The sequence below is a fragment of the Scyliorhinus canicula genome, chromosome 28 (assembly GCF_902713615.1).
Source record: "Scyliorhinus canicula chromosome 28, sScyCan1.1, whole genome shotgun sequence".
Taxonomy (NCBI): Eukaryota; Metazoa; Chordata; class Chondrichthyes; order Carcharhiniformes; family Scyliorhinidae; genus Scyliorhinus; species Scyliorhinus canicula.
The window spans coordinates 18,784,299-18,803,404 of record NC_052173.1 but is presented as its reverse complement, the minus strand read 5'-3'; positions in this window follow the sequence as shown (position 1 = coordinate 18,803,404).

Below are 19,106 nucleotides of genomic sequence, written 5' to 3'. Positions count from 1 at the left end.
CATGACTCACTTGTATTGGCGCAATCTTTCACCCCACCATGTTCGAGGGACGCCCCCCCACACCCCCCCACACTCCCTCCCCCCTCAACCCCCCCCCCTCAACCCCCCCCCCCCCCCCTCCTCACTCCCCCTCCCCCCCCCGAATTCTCCAGGCCAGATGGGCCAGCGGGCACAGGACAGGCTGATAGCCGCCTGGTTCACGGACTAGGGGGTTGTGGGAATCGCCGAGTATGGGCACAGATTGCACACCATGGCACCAGCCTACCAGCCTTAATCCCCCACCTACCAGTCTGCACCGACCCACTTAAGCCGTCACTTCCACCCTATCCCCGTAACCCAATAACCCCTCCTAACCTTTTTGGTCACTAAGGGCAATTTAGCATGGCCAATCCACCTAACAGCACGTCTTTGGACTGTGGGAGGAAACCGGAGCACCCGGAGGAAACCCACGCAGACACAGGGAGAACGTGCAGACTCCGCACAGACAGTGACCCAAGCTGGGAATCGAACCTGGGACCCTGGTGCAGTGAAGCCATATTGCTAGCCACTTGTGCCACCGTGCTGCTGGAGGATATGGGGGGAAGGGGGATATGGGGGAAGGGGGATATGGGGGAGGGGGGGGGCAGGCAGTAGGGGGGGGTCTCACTTGGTGATGTGCCCCCGATCTCTGAATCAGCAACCTCCCGATCCTCGGGCCCACCTGCCAGTTCCAGGGCCCTCTCCTCATGGATGGTGAGTGGTCGCAGTTTAGGTGGACCCCCTCCGGTCCTCTCACGCTCCCGTTTGTTGTGAGCGCGGTTTTCCTGTGGGGGGCGAGAGGGTGGCAGGGATAAAGGGCAACAGTGTTAGGCAGACATAGTAAGTTTAGGGAAGGTGATAAAAGATGTGGAGGAGTAGCATTGTTAATCAAGGAGAGTATTATGGCTGAATAAAGGCAGTTTGAGGAGGATCTGTCTACTGAGGTAGTGTGGGCTGAAGGTAGAAATAGGAAAGGAGCAGTCACTTTGTTAGGAGTTTTCTATAGGCCCCCAAACAGTAACAGAGATGTAGAGGAAAAGATTGCAATGCAGATTTTGGATAGGTGCGGTAGTCACAGGGTAGTTGTCATGGTGACTTGAACTTTCCAAATATGGATTGGAATCACGATAATTCGAATAGTTTGGATGGGGCTGTTTTTATCCAGTGTGTGCAGGAGGGTTTCCTCACACAATATGTGGATAGGCCGACAAGAGGCGGGGCCACATTGGATTTGGTATTGGGGAATGAACTGGGCCAAGTGTTAGATTTGGTTGTGGGAGAGCACTTTGGAGATAGTGACCACAATTCAGTGACTTTCACTATAGCAATGGGGAGGGATAGGAACATACGGCAGGGCAAGGTTTATAACTGGGGGAAGGATAATTACGATGCGATTAGGGAAGAATTGGGGAGCATAAGATGGAAACAGGAACTGTCAGGGAAAGGCACAACTGAGATGTGGAACTTGTTCAAGGAGCAAATACTGCGTGTCCTTGATATGTATGTCCCTGTCAGGTAGGGAGGAAATGGTCGAGTGAGGGAACCATGGTTTACAAAAGAGGTTGATTGTCTTGTCAAGAGGAAGAAGGGGGCTTATGTAAGGATGAGAAAATAAGGTTCAGTTAGGGCACTTGAAGGATACAAGATAGCTAGGAAGGAGCTCAAGAAAGGGCTTAGGAGAGCTAGGAGGGGGCATGAGAAGTCCTTGGCGGGTAGGATCAAGGAAAACCCCCAAGGCTTTTTACACTAATGTGAGGAATAAAAGAATGACCAAGATGAAGTTAGGGCCGGTCAAGGACAGTAGTATGCATGGAGTCTGAAGATATAGGAGAGGCCCTAAATGAATACTTTTCTTCATTGTTCAAAAAGGAGAGGGGCCATGTTGTTGAGGAGGATAGTGCGATACAGGCTGGTAGGCTGGAGGAGATATTCGGAAGGAAGATGTGTTAGAAATTGAGAAGCCCGAGGATAGATAAGTCGCCTGGGCCTGATGGGATATATCCTAGGATTCTTTGGGAGGTGAGGGATGAGATTGCAGAGCCTTTGGCTTTGATCTTTATGTCCTCACTGTCTACAGGAATAGTGCCAGAAGACTGGAGAGAGGCGGATGTTGTCCCCTTGTTCAAGAAACGGTATAGGTATAACCCTGGGAATTATAGGCCGGTTAGTCTCACTTCGGTCATAGGTAAATTATTGGAAAGGGTCCTGAGGTATAGGATTTATAATCATTTGGAAAGATACAGCTTAATCCAGGATAGTCAGCACAGATTTGTGAGGGTTAAGCCTTGCCTCACAAGTCTGATTGTATTCTTTGAGGAGGTAACTAAGTACATAGATGAAGGTAGAGCAGTTGATGTCGTATACATGGATTTTAGTAAGGCGTTTGATAAGGTGCCCCATGGTCGGCTCATGCAGAAAGTAAGGAGGCGTGGCATAGAGGGAAATTTGGCGGATTGGATCAGTAACTGACTATCACATAGAAGACAGAGGGTGGTGGGAGATGGTAAATGTTCATCCTGGAGCCCAGTCACCAGCGGTGTACCACAGGGATCAGTGCTGGGTCCTCTGCTATTTGTGATTTTCATCAATGACTTGGATGATGGAGTTGAAGGTTGGGTTAGTAAATTGGCTGATGACACCAAGATTGGTGGAGTAGTGGATGAGGTGGGGGGCTGTTGTCGGCTGCAAAGAGACATTGACAGGATGCAGAGCTGGGCTGAAAAATGGCAGATGGAGTTTAACCCTGATAAGTGTGAAGTGATTCATTTTGGTAGGAAAAATTTGAATGCGGATTACAGGGTTAATGAAGAATGTGGAGGAGCAGAGAGATCTCGGAGTTTATGTCCATAGATCTCTGAAAGTTGCCACCCAAGTGGATAGAGCCATGAAGAAAGCCTATCGTGTGTTAGCATTTATTAACAGGGATTGAGTTTAAGAGCCGTGAGGTTATGCTGCAACTGTACAAGACCTTGGTTAGACCACATTTGGAGTATTGTGTGCAGTTCTGGTCACCTCACTATAGGAAGGATGTGGAAGCGTTGGAAAGGCTGCAAAGGAGATTTACCAGGATGCTGCCTGGATTGGAGGGTAGGTCTTATGAGGAAAGGTTGAGGGAGCTAGGGCTTTTGTCATTGGAGCGAAGGAGAATGAGAGGTGACTTAATAGAGGTGTATAAGATGATGAGGGGGATAGATAGAGTGGACGTTCAGCGACTTTTTCCCTCGGGTGGATGTAGCTGTTACAAGGGGGCATAACTATAAGGTTCAGGGTGGGAAATATAGGAGGGATGTCCGAGGTAGGTTCTTTACTCAGAGAGTGGTTGGGGCGTGGAACGCACTCCCAGCTACGGTAGTGGAGTCGGACACTTTAGGAACTTTCAAGCGGTTATTGGATAGGCATATGGAGTGCACTAGAATGACAGGGAGTGGGTTGATTTGATCTTAGTTTCAGACTAGATCGGCACAACATTGTGGGCCGAAGGGCCTGTACTGTGCTGTACAGTTCTATGTTCTCTACATGCGGACCAGCGGTTGTGTGTATGTTGGCAGAGGTTCATCCTGCCACTGCAGCCTGCATGGGTGGGTGCAGCCATGTTGGTTGCCCCTCGGGCTGTGCCGCACATCGGAGGTGGGGGTGGGGGGGGGGGGGGGGGGGGGAGGGGGGGTACTCACCCTGGCTGCCCTGACAAGGTCATTGATCTTCTTGTGACACTGGACGCCTGTCCTGGCTGTTACAGCCACAGCGCTGACGGCCTCTGCCACCTCCCTCCACAGACACCCTGAGGTATGGTGTGACCCTGCGGCCGTGTCCGGGGTACGGGGCCTCCCTCCTCTGCTCCACTGTGTCCTGGAACGCCTCGATGTCCAGCTCCTGGAACCTCAGCGCTGCGTGGCGGGCGGCCATTTTGACGGGTCTCTGGGGGGGGGGGGGTCTTTTGTGATGCGACGGCGCGTGGAGTCAATGACAGCGCGCGGGTCCGCGATGGGTGGCCCGATGTGAATGGCGTCACGGTGCTACTAGCCCATTCCCGGCCGGAGAATTCACGACGTTCTGGGGGTTCCGACGCCGGAGTAATTCACGCCGTTTCTGCCGCCGGGTTCGGGCCATCGCGCCTTTTCCCGGAGAATCCCGCCCATGGTGTCTGAGTTATGAGGGTCATATCGCATGTTCAGGCAATAGCACGTGACATTGGGTCGACAGTTTGAAAGCTCTTCACCACTGGAGTTTCCCTCTCCTCTACACTCTGATACCCTTATTGCTGCATCACACAATTACCAGCAAGGATGCTGCAAGGGGAATTAGTTGGACCCTGGTCTTTAAACTTTACATCCAAGGAGAAAATGTATAGAGCCAGAAAATTTATATTTGAAAAATATAAACGCACAAGGCCACTGCACAAGTGAAGGAATGGCACAGCATTGGAATTCCCCAAAGGAGCGCCTCCTATTTTGGGAGACTGGGGGCTAAACAAAAGGAAAATACCAATGTGACACGAAACCTCACTCGACAGTCAACCCCACTCCCGCTTAATCACACCGACGGACAGTTCAGAATGGAAAATTTGAACAGGCCAAAAATAAAACACACCGAATAAGCCAAAGATGCGCAACGACATCCCAATTTATAAAAATAATGAAAACAAAATGGCTGACTGCGAGTTTGGTTCCCTTAGTTCCCAAGGACAAAGCCAACAGCAAATGTGTGGGGGGTGGGGGGGGGGGGGGGGGGGGGGCAGGGGGCAGAGTTAAGAGTGGGTGAGGGATCAGAAACAAACTAATTGAACAACTGATAATTCTTGTGTGAGGTAAAGTGCAAGTGGATTTTCAAGGCTGTTTGAACTGTACCCTAGCAGGGGGCAATGCATCAGACAATCTACCTGCCCCCACACACTCCCCGAGCTTTAAGCTCTCACGGTGCATTTAATTCTGCAAATTAACAAACAATAGTTTGTCCAGTCTACGAGGACCTAAAATGCGGCAGAAAGGCAAGTACATTCCTGCAACAAAGCAGGAAATAAAATCTCTGCATCTGAAATTTACAACATTCGCTTTGATAAACATGTTAAAAGATCATTCAGGAAAAGGAACAGGCCTTGTTTACCTCAGTGCCTCTGCTCCAGTTACTGCCAGGCGTTGATGGGAGAACAAGGCCCTCAGGGTGTGGTTGGTTGTCCCTCTCCTGCAGGTAATGGCTGATACTTGGCCGCTTTCCCGCACTGAAATTATTTGTATTTTTTATTTCAGATGATATCTGATAAATCAGCATGTTTCGTGACAGCGTATTGTCCTGGTAATCCAAACATTTCTGATTCCAACATGTGTGGCGGGGAGGGTTGGGGGAAGGGTGGGGGCCCGGGACAGAAAGAGAAAGCCTCTGAATCATGGTTATGAGCTACTGTGACAGGAAATGGCAGGATGTAAATATGACTTGGCTCCCAAGGCCGTTTCCAACTGGCTGACAGACTCGCGTGAGACACAGGCACTCGCACCTCATTGTGTGGGTGAGGCGGCATCAACTCGTCACTTCCAACGGCGGCTGGGCACAAGGCTGAGCCAAAGACAGCTCCTTCCACAGCCCTGTGTCTGAGCGCAGGCCACTGACTGCTTTTCAACACTCTCCATGTCACAATGCTTTCTGCCTTATCACACTCAAACAATTCCCCCCCCCCCCCTTCATAAAATAACTGACCCTTTCCCCAGGGACACAGACCCTGGTCACTCTCCTGTCACTTGTCCCATTGGCCAAGTAGTCCAGTTAGCCTCAGACTTTGTGGCACCCTCAGTGGGTAACAACCTCACCTCTGAATCACAAAGTTCCAGGATCAAAGCCCACTCCAGGACTTGAGCACCAAAGCCAAGCTCGGACACCCCAGTGGAGTGCTGCACTGCCAGAGGTGCCATCTTTTGACGGAGATGTTAAACCGCCATCTGCCTCCTCAGGTGGCTGTCAAAGACCCCATGCCACTATTCCGAACATGGGCAGGTTCAAACAGGGCAGCAGTTTACCTCCATTAACATCATTGAAACGGATTAGCTGGTCATTGTCACTTTATTGTTTGTGGGATCTTTCTATGCAGAAATATGACTGCCACGTTTCCGATATTACAACTTCAAAAGGCGACTCCTTTGGCTGTCAAGCACTTTGAGATGCCCACTGTTTCTGCGCAGTGCCCACTGTTGCTGCGCAGTGCCCACTGTTGCTGCGCAGTGCCCACTGTTGCTGCGCAGTGCCCACTGTTGCTGCGCAGTGCCCACTGTTGCTGCGCAGTGCCCACTGTTGCTGCGCAGTGCCCACTGTTGCTGCGCAGTGCCCACTGTTGCTGCGCAGTGCCCACTGTTGCTGCGCAGTGCCACATGAATGAGAGATCCTAAAATGGCACCGCAGGCAGGTCTGAACCTTCCTCCTTCTGACTAAACAGCCACTTCTTCCACCAACCATGCAAGATCCTGACAAAGGCCTTGTCCATCTGCAAAGAGCCGGTTGCCCTGAAGTTAAGTACAGGTTATTGTAGTTGTTGGGTGTAGTTTAACTTGTAGTGTTTTGTGTTGCATGTCAAAGTAATCCTTGTGTGTAAATAAACCATCTTTGAACTTGAGCTGGAACTGATTAACTGGTTGTGTGGCTCTTTGATCAATATCCTTGTGATGGTATCATTTGATACTTGGCGACTCTAAAGAGCATCATTATTAAAAAGAGTAAGTGTGGGACGGGTAGAACAGTGGTGAACAAGTGTTCCTGGCAGACGGCCGTTGGATTCCGTGTCTCTTGGGGGCTGGGGCGAGGGGCTAGTGGAATTAGACAGGGTTTCTGTTACTGATCAGAGTCTGGCCACTCCTTCTAGAATTGGCAGGTTGGGGGGTGGGTCCATTGGTAGGTCAAGTTCGTATACCACTTTGATGGGGTACTAAAGGCTCGCAAAAGCCCAATCAGATGGCACCTTCAAAGAAAGCGAGATGAGAGCAGAACACTGAAGGAGAAAGATTGTTGCACGACGGTCGAATCTGATTACTGCAGAATCAGAGTATCACTTCAATATATTGTAGCTGTGAAGCATTCTACTCCACCATGACAGCACCCTGCTGTCCCATTCATTGTACAACATTCTGTCGAGCTGATACAGCTCATAATGGGAAAGAATGTTAAATATGTAAGTGTTATACTGGGGCAGCTTTGACTTTATTAAAATAAAAAGAGGATTGGCACGTTGACCTTATAATTCAGTTCAAATCCAGCGCAGACAGACAGATTTACAGTCTCTCGTGCCTGTCAAGGTCCCATGAGCTCGAGACCCTCTCAGTCCATCCAACTCTGAGTGAGCGTGGGTCCAGAGAACTGACTGGTGCTGAATTTGCAACCTGACACTGAGGCCACAAGTGTGGACGAGAGAGAGGGACCTTTCCAAACAGCTGCAGTAGGGTTCATGACAGAGATAGAGACACATTTGCTGGGGCCACAGCAGAGAGAGAGAGAGAGAGAGAGGGACCTTTGACCAAGACGCAAACTCTAAACAAAAGGGAGGAGGATTCTAATTTTCTCCAGCTCCAGATGTTTTTTAAAGTTTGTTTTCCACTTGAAAAGCTGTAGCGAACTTTAATAAGGACATGGGGGGCGGGACCGGAGAATCGCTGGGACTGGCGGGAATCTCGCCACGCCGCCCCGACGCCGGTCCGCCGATTCTCCGGAGAGCGGAGAATCAGCGCCATTGGTGCGGGCGCGGTCGGCACGGCGTCGGCCGGGGGCTGCTCCACGGGGCCCCCCTCGGCAATTCTCCACCCAGGGTGGGCTGAGCGGCCACGTCTAAAAAACCGGAGTCCCACCGGCGCCGTCCACACCTGCTCTTACCCGGTGGGACCTCAGCATGGAAGGGTCCGGGTGTCACCTGTGGGGAGGGGGGGGGGGGGGGGGGAGAGGGGGGAAGAGGGGTCCGACCCGGGGGGGGGGGGGCCTCCGATGTGGCCTGGCCCACGATTGGGGCCCACTGATCAGTGGGCCGGCCTCTCGAGCTGGGGGCCTCCTTTCTTCCGTGCCGGCCCCTGTAGCCCTGCGCCATATTGCATCGGTGCTGGCGCGGAGAAGGGAGCCACTGCGCATGTGCAGCAATCTCTCCGGTCCCACTGCGCATGTGCAGCAATCTCTCCGGTCCCACTGCGCATGTGCGACAATCGTGCCGGCCCCACTGTTCATGCGTGGACCCCACGGCGCCCATCTGACGCTGGGGATCGGCAGTTGGAGCGGCGTGGGTCACTCCAGTGCCGTGCTGGCCCCCTGTAGGGGTCAGAATCACTGCTCCGGAGGCCATATTGACGCCTTCGAGAAACGCAACAGCTTTTCTAACAGCGTCAACACTTAGCCTCAGGATCACAGAATCCCGCCCGGGGAGGTCCAGGCCGAGTAAAATAAGAAACAAAACTGTATTTCCAGAACGATATATACACTTCCCGATAGATCCTGACCAGGCTCCTCTCTGGCTGGTGCCTTACTGGCCAATCTTATATACACTGGGTAACTGAGATACCACCTAGTGGGGCAGCTCGTACTCCGCAAAGTGTTATGAGCATGACTGCTTATCTTAAATTGATTGTTAGTGTAGCTGTTAGCACATTCAGGATTGTTCAGCAAGTGCTGCCCAATTGTGGAATTGCATCCAACGGTAGATGTTTGTTTTTGGGTTTTACAAGTATGGTCTGTTTGAATCTGATCTGGACCCTGCCTGTTATAAGCAACTGAAGGAACATGCTGTTTAATTTGATCAGCCAATTGCTTTTTAATTTGGGTTGTATGGCTACATAAGATTCAAGGATTGGGAGCGTATCATGTACGTATCAGAAGTATGTACGAGGTGGGAGGTTAGGGCTCATTTTGCCAAAAATGCATTTTTTATGGAAACTATCAAAAATGTCAGTGAGCACTGGACCTAGAGGGGACCACATATCATCTATTTGGGCATACATAATGTCATTAAAACTCAGCTCGATTGCATGAGTTGCTAAGATCATAAGTTCAATTAATACAGAATCAGAAAATGATGCTATGTCTATTTTGTCATCATCTGGCGACGTGGTGCAAGTGTCGATGGCTTCATACAGTGGCACATTTGCAAATGAGCTCACCATGTGTATAAATTTCCGTGCCAGTGCAATGTGAGGTATGTGACCTGTGCCCCAATGATTGGTTAATTGAATCCTTCGGTTGTTTGCAATAAGCAGACCCTACTCAATAAGCAGACCCGTGTTTGCAAAACCCAAAACAAAATGTCTATTGTTCGATGTGATTCCACAATTGGGCAGCACTTGCTGAACAACCCTGAATAGCTACACTAAACAACCAATTTAAGATCATTAGTCGAGCTCGTAACATGGATCATTTACTCTTTCCACAAGCTTCATACATACGACCCATTCTCTGAAAACAAAAGGAATATGTTCAAGTCTTGCGTCTTTTTTGAATTACCCAGGCCTTAGTTCCCTGTTGCTTTTTCCATGGCAACACCTCAGCCAGAGTCGACTGCCAATCAACCAGCACCCATAGTATAAATTGTGATTGTTTAAAGTTTGTCATTCTTGTGTTTGCCCTGATGAGTGTAAGAGGAAAAGCTTTGACAATGTGTCTCACTTTTCAGCAAGATTCAAGTTATTGACAACCAAATAACAGTTTGTGTATATCTTAGTTGCAATCTATTCAGGTGACCAAGCTCCGTAGTCATCTGATAAGTTGGAATTATTTTTAGATGGTAAATTAAATTCAGTGAATTTCTTTATCAGTGCCTTCTCTACTCTGGAGGTAATTACTCACCAGGACACATTCAGGGCCACTGCTAAACAGTCCTGAAACACACGTCCACTTCTTTAAGTTAATCATACACAAAGCAGATGGGCGGGGGGGAGGGGGGGGGGGGGGGGGGGGGCAGAGGTCCCTGGGACATCAAACATTGTGAGCACAAAATAAGCAGCGTAGCCTCTTCAGTACCAGACCACATCATCTTTGGCTGGGTTTGGGAGAGGATGTTATATATTTTCAATCATCAGCCACCTCTTCCGCTCATCGGAATCACTTCTCCTTACCTTGTGCCAGAGTCTACTTTACTCTGATAATTGCCTGCGTCGTGATATAAACAGCTAATCGCTTCCTCTGGAACATTTACCAGGTTACCCTCTGAATCAGTTATTACTGACAGCTCCTTTCCTCTTCCAACACTGTCAAAGCTCAGCTTGCACTGTAGCAAGGATGAGCCAAGATCTTGTGGCGTTAACCATTTTGCTTCCAAATCTGTGCACGTAGTACAGCCTGTCGTTAGCTGGGGTGTGATTGAGAGTTTGCCTAAGGACCTGGTACCTCTCATACACACAAGCTGACTGTATGCCCAAAGATGCAACATGAGCAAAGGATATTAACACATTTACATTCTACTTATTAGGCCTTTTGGGCTTCTCTGGAGCTCTCTGCTTCATTTAATGCACACAGCTGTAATCTGTAGACCTTGCTCCTTGACATTCACTTCTGGAGAGGTCAGGTCGAGCTGTTGTATTTCACATCTATTGGCCTGACACAGGTAAGGGTTGAGATGCTGAACTATGGGTTACGATGGTCACTTCTCTCGATTCTGCACTCGGAATCTGTTGGCATTGCAGACAATGTAAAGGTGATGTGAAGTGGGACACTGACAAAGGTGCAACATTTCCACAGCTAATGTGACCTGCCTTTTAGGGAGGGGTGGGGGGGGGGCGCATACAGGTGAATAGGGCAAAGCCCCGACCTTTCACCAATATTGCTATCATAATACACACCAGTATATCATGGTGCAGACACAGACTGATGGACACACGCAGGGACCAATCAACATGTACAAACACCGCAGCCAATCACCAGTTAGAATACACACACTATAAAGACAGAGGGCACCATGATTCCCGCTCATTCTGGGTGCTGCCTCTCAGTGTAACAAGAACTCATCCAGCCCAGCACGGACTTACAACGCGTGCTGAGAGAATCAACTGGTTCGGACAAGGCTTAGGTCTCTAGTTTAAGTTAGCATCATTTAGACCCACAGTCATCGTGTGTTAGTTAGTTAGAAGTAGTTAATAAAATTGAGTTGAACCTTCATCAGTGTTGGAAGTGTCTGTTCATCTCTCAAGTCTGCACTAGCCAGCACTTCAATTGCCAGAGTAGAGAGTCAGGAGCCAGTTTATGTTGGCATCCAGCATCATCCCAAAGTTGGCAGGAATCATACTCATGCAGTCTTTTAAAAAGGTCATTTATGTTGGCAGGGCAGAGGTGCCTGTGTGGCAACTTCAAGTCACCACAGAATCCAGTGTTGCCTGGAGGCAAATGGGAAGATCAAAGGCCTCCATCCTTTGAGAGGCCAGGGAGCCATTATACTGCTGGCTCTGGAATTTGACCAGGACAATGAAATAAAAACACAATTTTACTTCTTTTCACAGGTCTTATCAACGGAGGAATCTGGGGCCAATTTACACTCAAAACCTGGCAGCTACTTCCATACGTATCCTAGGGACTAAAGAAAAACAACACAACTAAACTATTGGCCACCAATGTGCTGCTCAATTCACAGCCTATGTATAGGGTATACAAAGTCAATCAGTCCAGCCACAGTGCAATTTCTGGAGCAAATCTATACCCACAGAGAGCTTTTCCCTCCTGCACCTCAGTTTATTCCCCTCCTGTCCCAAAGAAATGGTTTCTTCCTGGTATACACATCCACAAGTTGCACTGTTAACTTGACAAACTCATGCTACCTTTTCCAACACACCAACTCTTCATGGTATTCAGGACCATGAATGTCGCCAAGCTGTTTGACCACGGGAACCATCACAGTGTGTCTTAATCTTTTTGTTATCCACTAGCCACATACAGAAGGCACTGGATGTTGTCAGGAACAGGAAGGAGACCCAGCTTAAAGGAATAAAGGAACTTGGATGAAAACAGACAGAGAGAAGAAGAGCATTAAAAGCAGATGAAGCTGAGGTGGATGTTCTACAGAGCTCAGAGTGTGGGGAATACAGAGCTGGTTTAGCTCACTGGGCTAGACAGCTGGTTTGTAATGCAGAACAAGGCCAGCAGCGCGGGTTCAATTCCTGTACCCGAATAGGCGCTGGAATGTGGCGACTTGGGGCTTTTCACAGTAACTTCAGTCCTCAGAGGTAGTCTGCCATGTGGTAGTCAGAATAGAAATGAACGAATAGGCAGGATGAATGCGTGGCTTGAGAGATGGTGCAGGAAGGAGGGGTTCAGATTTTTGGGACATTGAACAAAGAAAATTACAGCACAGGAACAGGCCCTTCGGCCCTCCCAGCCTGCGCCGATCCAGATCCTTTATCTAAACCTGTCGCCTAATTTCCAAGGATCTACGTCCCTCTGTTCCCTGCCCGTTCATATATCTGTCTAGATGCTTCTTAAATGATGCTATCATGCCCGCCTCTACCACCTCCGCTGGCAAAGCGTTCCAGGCACCCACCACCCTCTGCGTAAAAAACTTTCCACGCACATCTCCCTTACACTTTCCCCCTCTCACCTTAAAATCATGACCCCTTGTAATTGACACCCCCACTCTCGGAAAAAGCTTGTTGCTATCCACCCTGTCCATACCTCTCATAATTTTGTAGACCTCAATCAGGTTCCCCCCTCAACCTCCGTCTTTCCAACAAAAACAATCCTAATCTACTCAACCTTTCTTCATAGCTAGCACCCTCCATACCAGGCAACATCCTGGTGAACCTCCTCTGCACCTTCTCCAAAGTATCCACGTCCTTCTGGTAATGTGGCGACCAGAACTGCACGCAGTATTCCAAATGTGGCCTAACCAAAGTCCTATACAACTGTAACATGACCTGCTGATTCTTGTACTCAATACCCCTTCCGATGAAGGCAAGCATGCTGTATGCCTTCTTGACCACTCTATCGACCTGCGTTGCCACCATCAGGGTACAATGGACTTGAACTCTCAGATCTCTCTGACATCAATTTTCCCCAGGTCTCTTCCATTGACCGTATAGTCTGCTCTTGAATTGGATAAAATTCGTCAATATTGAATTGGGACCGGTTCTGGGGGAGGTGGGACTATTACAAATTGGACGGTCTACACCTGGGCCGGACTGGAACCAATGTCCTTTGGGGTGCTTTTGCTAACGCTGTTGGGGAGCGTTTAAACTAATGTGGCAGGGGGATGGGAACCAAATGAGGAGGTCAGTGGACAGTAAGGAGGTAGTAACTAAAGCCTGTAAGGAACTAGATCATGATGTCAGCGTGACTAAGGGGAAGAGTAGACAGGGAAGAGATGATGAACGCAAAGTGACTGGTGATCTGAGGTGCATTTGTTTTAATGCGAGAAGTGTAGTAGGTAATGCAGATGAACTTAGGGCTTGGATTAGTCCCTGGGAATATGATGTTATTGGTATTACTGAGACTTGGTTGAGGGAAGGGCATGATTGGCAACTAAATATCCCAGGATATAGATGCTTCAGGCGGGATAGAGAGGAGGTAGAAGGGGTGGAGGTGTTGCATTATTGGTCAGAGAGGATATCACAGCTGAAGGAGGGCACTGTGGAGGACTCGAGCAGTGAGGCGATATGGGCAGAGCTCAGAAATAGGAAGGGTGCAGTAACAATATTGTACTACAGACCTCCCAACAGCGAGTGTGAGATAGAGGTACAAATATGTAAACAGATTATGGAAAGATGTAGGAGCAACAGGGTGGTGGTGATAGATTTTAATTTTCCCAATATTGACTGGGATACACTTAGTGTCAGAGGTCTAGATGGAGCAGAATTTGTAAGGATCATCCAGGAGAGTGTTTTAGAGCAGTATGTAAATAGTCCAACTCGGGAAGGGGCCATACTGGACCTGGTGTTGGGGAATGAGCCCAGCCAGGTGGTTGAAGTTTCAGTCGGGGATTACTTTGGGAATAGCGATCACAATTCTGTAAGTTTTAGAATACTCATGGACAAAGACGAGAGTGGTCCTAAAGGAAGAGTGTTAAATTGGGGGAAGGCCAACTATACCAAAATTCGGCAGGAGCTGGGGAATGTGGATTGGGAGCAGCTGTTTGAAGGTAAATCCACATTTGATATGTGGGAGGCCTTTAAAGAGAGGTTGATTAGAGTGCAGGACAGACATGTCCCTGTGAAAATGAGGGATAGAAATGGCAAGATTAGGGAACCATGGATGACAGGTGAAATTGTGAGACTAGCTAAGAGGAAAAAGGAAGCATACATAAGGTCTAGGCGACTGAAGACAGACGAAGCTTTGGAAGAATATCGGGAATGTAGGACCAATCTGAAACAAGGAATCAAAACTGATGAAGCTTTGGAGGAATATCGGGAAAGTAGGACGAATCTCAAACGCGCAATAAAGAGGGCTAAAAGGGGTCATGAAATATCTTTGGCTAACAGGGTTAAGGAAAATCCCAAAGCATTTTATTCATATATAAGGAGCAAGAGGGTAACTAGAGAAAGGATTGGCCCACTCAAGGACAAAGGAGGAAAGTTATGCGTGGAGTCAGAGAAAACGGGTGAGATTGTTCATGAGTCCTTTGCATCGGTATTCACCGAGGAGAGGGACATGACGGATGTTGAGGTTAGGGATAGATGTTTGATTACTCTAGTTCACGTCAGCATAAGGAGGGAGGATGTGTTAGGTATTCTAAAAGGCATTAAGGTGGACAAGTCCCCAGGTCCGGATGGGATCTTTCCCAGGTTACTGAGGGATGTGAGAGAGGAAATAGCTGGGGCCTTAACAGATATCTTTGCAGCATCCTTGAGCACGGGTGAGGTCCCGGAGGACTGGAGAATTGCTAATGTTGTCCCTTTGTTTAAGAAGGGTAGCAGGGATAATCCAGGGAATTATAGACCTGTTAGCTTGACGTCAGTGGTGGGGAAGCTGCTGGAGAAGATACTGAGGGATAGGATCTATTCCCATTTGGAAGAAAATGGGCTTATCAGTGATAGGCAACATGGTTTTGTGCAGGGAAGGTCATGTCTTACAAACCTAATAGAATTCTTTGAGGAAGTGAAAAAGTTAATTGATGAGGGAAGGGCTGTAGATGTCATATACATGGTTTAGCACTGGGCTAAATAGCTGGCTTTTAAAGCAGACCAAGGCAGGCCAGCAGCACGGTTCAATTCCCGTACCAGCCTCCCCGAACAGGCGCCAGAATGTGGCGACTAGGGGCTTTTCACAGTAACTTCATTGAAGCCTACTCGTGACAATAAGCGATTTTCATTCATATACATGGACTTCAGTAAGGCATTTGATAAGGTTCCCCATGGTAGGCTGATGGAGAAAGTGAAGTCTCATGGGGTCCAGGGTGTACCAGTTAGATGGATAAAGAACTGGCTGGGCAACAGGAGACAGAGAGTAGTAGTGGAAGGGAATTTCTCAAAATGGAGAACTGTGACTAGTGGTGTTCCACAGGGATCCTTGCTGGGACCACTGTTATTTGTGATATACATAAATGATCTGGAGGAAGGTATAGGTGGTCTGATTAGCAAGTTTGCAGATTACACTAAGGTTGGTGGAGTAGCAGATAGTGAAGGGGACTGTCAGAGAATACAGCAGAATATAGATAGATTGGAGAGTTGGGCAGAGAAATGGCAGATGGAGTTCAATCCAGGCAAATGCGAGGTGGTGCATTTTAGAAGATCCAATTCAAGAGCGAACTATCCAGTAAATGAAAAAGCCCTGGGGAAAATTGATGTACAGAGAGATCTGGGTGTTCAGGTCCATTGTACCCTGAAGGTGGCAACGCAGGTGGATAGAGTGGTCAAGAAGGCATACAGCATGCTTTCCTTCATCGGAAGGGGTATTGAGTACAAGAGTCGGCAGGTCATGTTACAGTTGTATAGGACTTTGGTTCGGCCACATTTGGAATACTGCGTGCAGTTCTGGTCGCCACATTACCAGAAGGATGTGGATGCTTTAGAGAGGGTGCAGAGGAGGTTCACCAGGATGTTGCCTGGTATGGAGGGTGCTAGCTATGAAGAAAGGTTGAGTAGATTAGGATTGTTTTCGTTGGAAAGACGGAGGTTGAGGGGGGACCTGATTGAGGTCTACAAAAGCATGAGCGGTATGGACAGGGTGGATAGCAACAAGCTTTTCCCCAGAGTGGGGGAAAAGTTTAAGGGAGATGTGCGTGGAAAGTTCTTTACGCAGAGGGTGGTGGGTGCCTGGAACGCATTGCCGGCGGAGGTGGTAGAGGCGGGCACGATAGCGTCATTTAAGATGTATCTCGACAGATACATGAATGGGCGGGGTAAAGAGGGATACAGATCCTTAGGAAATAGGCGACAGTTTTAGATAGAGGATCTGGATCGGCGCAGGCTTGGGGGGGCCGAAGGGTCTGTTCCTGTGCTGTAATTTTTCTTTGTTCTTTGTTCATACTTGTGATAATAAAAGATTTTTATTATTATACTGGTGTTTGGAAGTTATAGATTTAATAGCACAGATAGAAGCTTGTGTCCGCAATCTGGACAGTTGTGGACAGTAAACATACTGGATTGTATTTTTTTCCTCTTAGGAGGGACACAGTAGGGAAGGGAGAAGGAACAGTAACATGGCTACTTGTTGTAGCGAGGGCCGACGTACACTAAAGAGACAATATGATTCAAGATCAAAGGTAAAAAGGAACATTAGTCGGGATTGTACTACAAACCCACAGATTGTGGGAGGGAGATCTATAGACAGATCAGGGAGGTGAGTGCAAACAACTCTCTCTGAAAAGTAATCACCTGCTCATTGATTGGGGCAAGGAGGGAATAAACGGAAATGGGAATGGACTTCCTGAAGGTGTGCAGGACTCCTTAAGCAGCACATCATAAAGGCGAGGCATGGGCATTGCTGGATCTGATATGACTAATGATATAGAGCAAAAAGATGAATGAAACTTGAGTGAGCACCTCAGGACAAGGTTTAAAGCCCAATTGGAAATTGTTAGTACAGCATGGGCACCAGGGATAGGCCAAATTTTAAAACAGATGAAGAAGAGGTGAGGTGCAATTGTTCCTCAATTATTGAGAAGACTGCATGGTGGCACAGTGGTTAGCACTGCTGGCTCACAGCGCCAGGAACCCGGGTTCAATTCCGACCTTGAGTGACTGTCTGTGCGGAGTCTGCACATTCTCCCCGTGTCGGCGTGGGTTTCCTCCGGATGCCCCGGTTTCCTCCCACAGTCCAAAGATCTGAATGTTAGGTGGATTGGCCAATATAAATTGCCCTTAGTGTCCAGGTTAGGTGGGGTTACAGGGCGAATGAATGGGCCGGAGTAGGAGTGCTCTTATATAGGGTTGGTGCAGACTCAATGGGCCGTTTCTACCACTCTATAATCGCATTATGGAATTTTTTTACGTATAATCGTATTATGAGCTCTGGCAATGGGATATATCCTCTTTACTGGAACACTTGTCAATAATTTCCCGTGATAAGGCACATACCCAGACAATGGAAGCTGGATGGCAGAACGCTGTTGGTCTATTGAGTAAATACGTGTGCAGCATTCAAAGCTCCACTGCACCCGTTACCAAATTCAGTCCTTGGGTGAGACAGTGGGACCATCAGCCATGGTTGAAATTGTCATCTTTTGGTCTCCGCACAAGCATTCTTAGGTATGTTTGATTGTCAGAGAACAAGGAAATCATGGCAACTTGTAGCTGGTGTATTCACATGCAGACTGGCATCACTCATAGGCTGTTCACAGTCAAAGAATGAAACCCTTCCATTCATGCAATTTAAGGAATCTTCAGCTGGGGTCCTTAATGCCACATGGGTAGTATAAAAGCTCGGGTGACCCGAGAAGGTGATTCAGATGGAGGTTTATGTTTTAAAGAGGCCAATTTAATCAGGTTTTCTGGAGTGAGTTACAAAACACCAGCAATTTAATAAAATGTAATAAAATGCATGCACAGATATTCACACAGATTATAAATGAGTCCAAAAACTAGTAGGGCAGGGTGGCGCAGTGGACGGAGGATCCGGGTTCAATCCTGGCCCTGGGTCACTGTCTGTCTGGAGTTTGCACATTCGCCCCGTGTTTGCATGCATCTCACCTCCACAACACAAAAAGATGCACAGGTTAGGCAGATTGACTATGCAAAATTGACTCTTAATTGGGAAAAAAAAATAATTGGGTACTCTAAATTTATATATAATAAATAAATGAGCCCAAAAAGGTTTTCAAAGTATACACAAATCAGTCTTTGAATTGTCCGTGAGGAGTAGATGGTGAGACATTGTGGCTTCATGATTCCAGTGGCGCTAACTTAAGCAGTTGGTTTCGAGATTCCAGGGCTCTGCAGCTTAACTGAGAAATTGTCGTTCTTCCTTTTCAGATGTGGCTTTGCTGACTTGGCTTGCGTCAGCAATCTGAGAGAGCGCAAGATTGTATTTTTACCTGGCAGAATGGGGGGGGGGGGGGGGGGGGGGTCTCTGCTGTCTTTTTGTTTCCATATCACACACTCTGACACACCCACACCCAGCACTAGTCCACATCGACCACATTTTTCAGCTGTTTTTTTTATCCCAGTCTCGTGTATATTTCTACAAGGTGAATATCCACAAACCGGTCTAGTAAATAACCTACAGGATCGAATTCCTGCTGAGATGATAATCAGCTCCCATTATCTCCACTGGAGGTAGCAGTTAATGTTTGCATGGCTTTAAGGCAGACCATTCCATTGTCCCTCTCTTAGCATCACCCACATCAGAGCCGTTTAGACAGTGGCTGGATTTACATTCTCAGAAGTTACATGCTCAGCCATTTTTGGCTCATACATCCATTTTTAAAAACACATCTTATTTAAAAGTTCAATATGTCTGTATGTAATTTGGGGGGTTTTCACCATCATTATGACACAGGAAAGCAAAGTAATATTATTTATGAGATTGTGAAATGAATCACAAGATAAAAAATAAGTCAAGTTTCAAATTGGACCCTTCCTGAAATTAGGATTCTCAGTCAGTGTTCAATCTGTCCAATCTTGATCAAATGTAATGATATTGTAACTGTTGTCTGTTTCAATGAAGGTCAGAGTGACCCAGGGTCTTTTCAGGGTGGGAAAGGGGTAACAGAGGTTCCCCTCCAA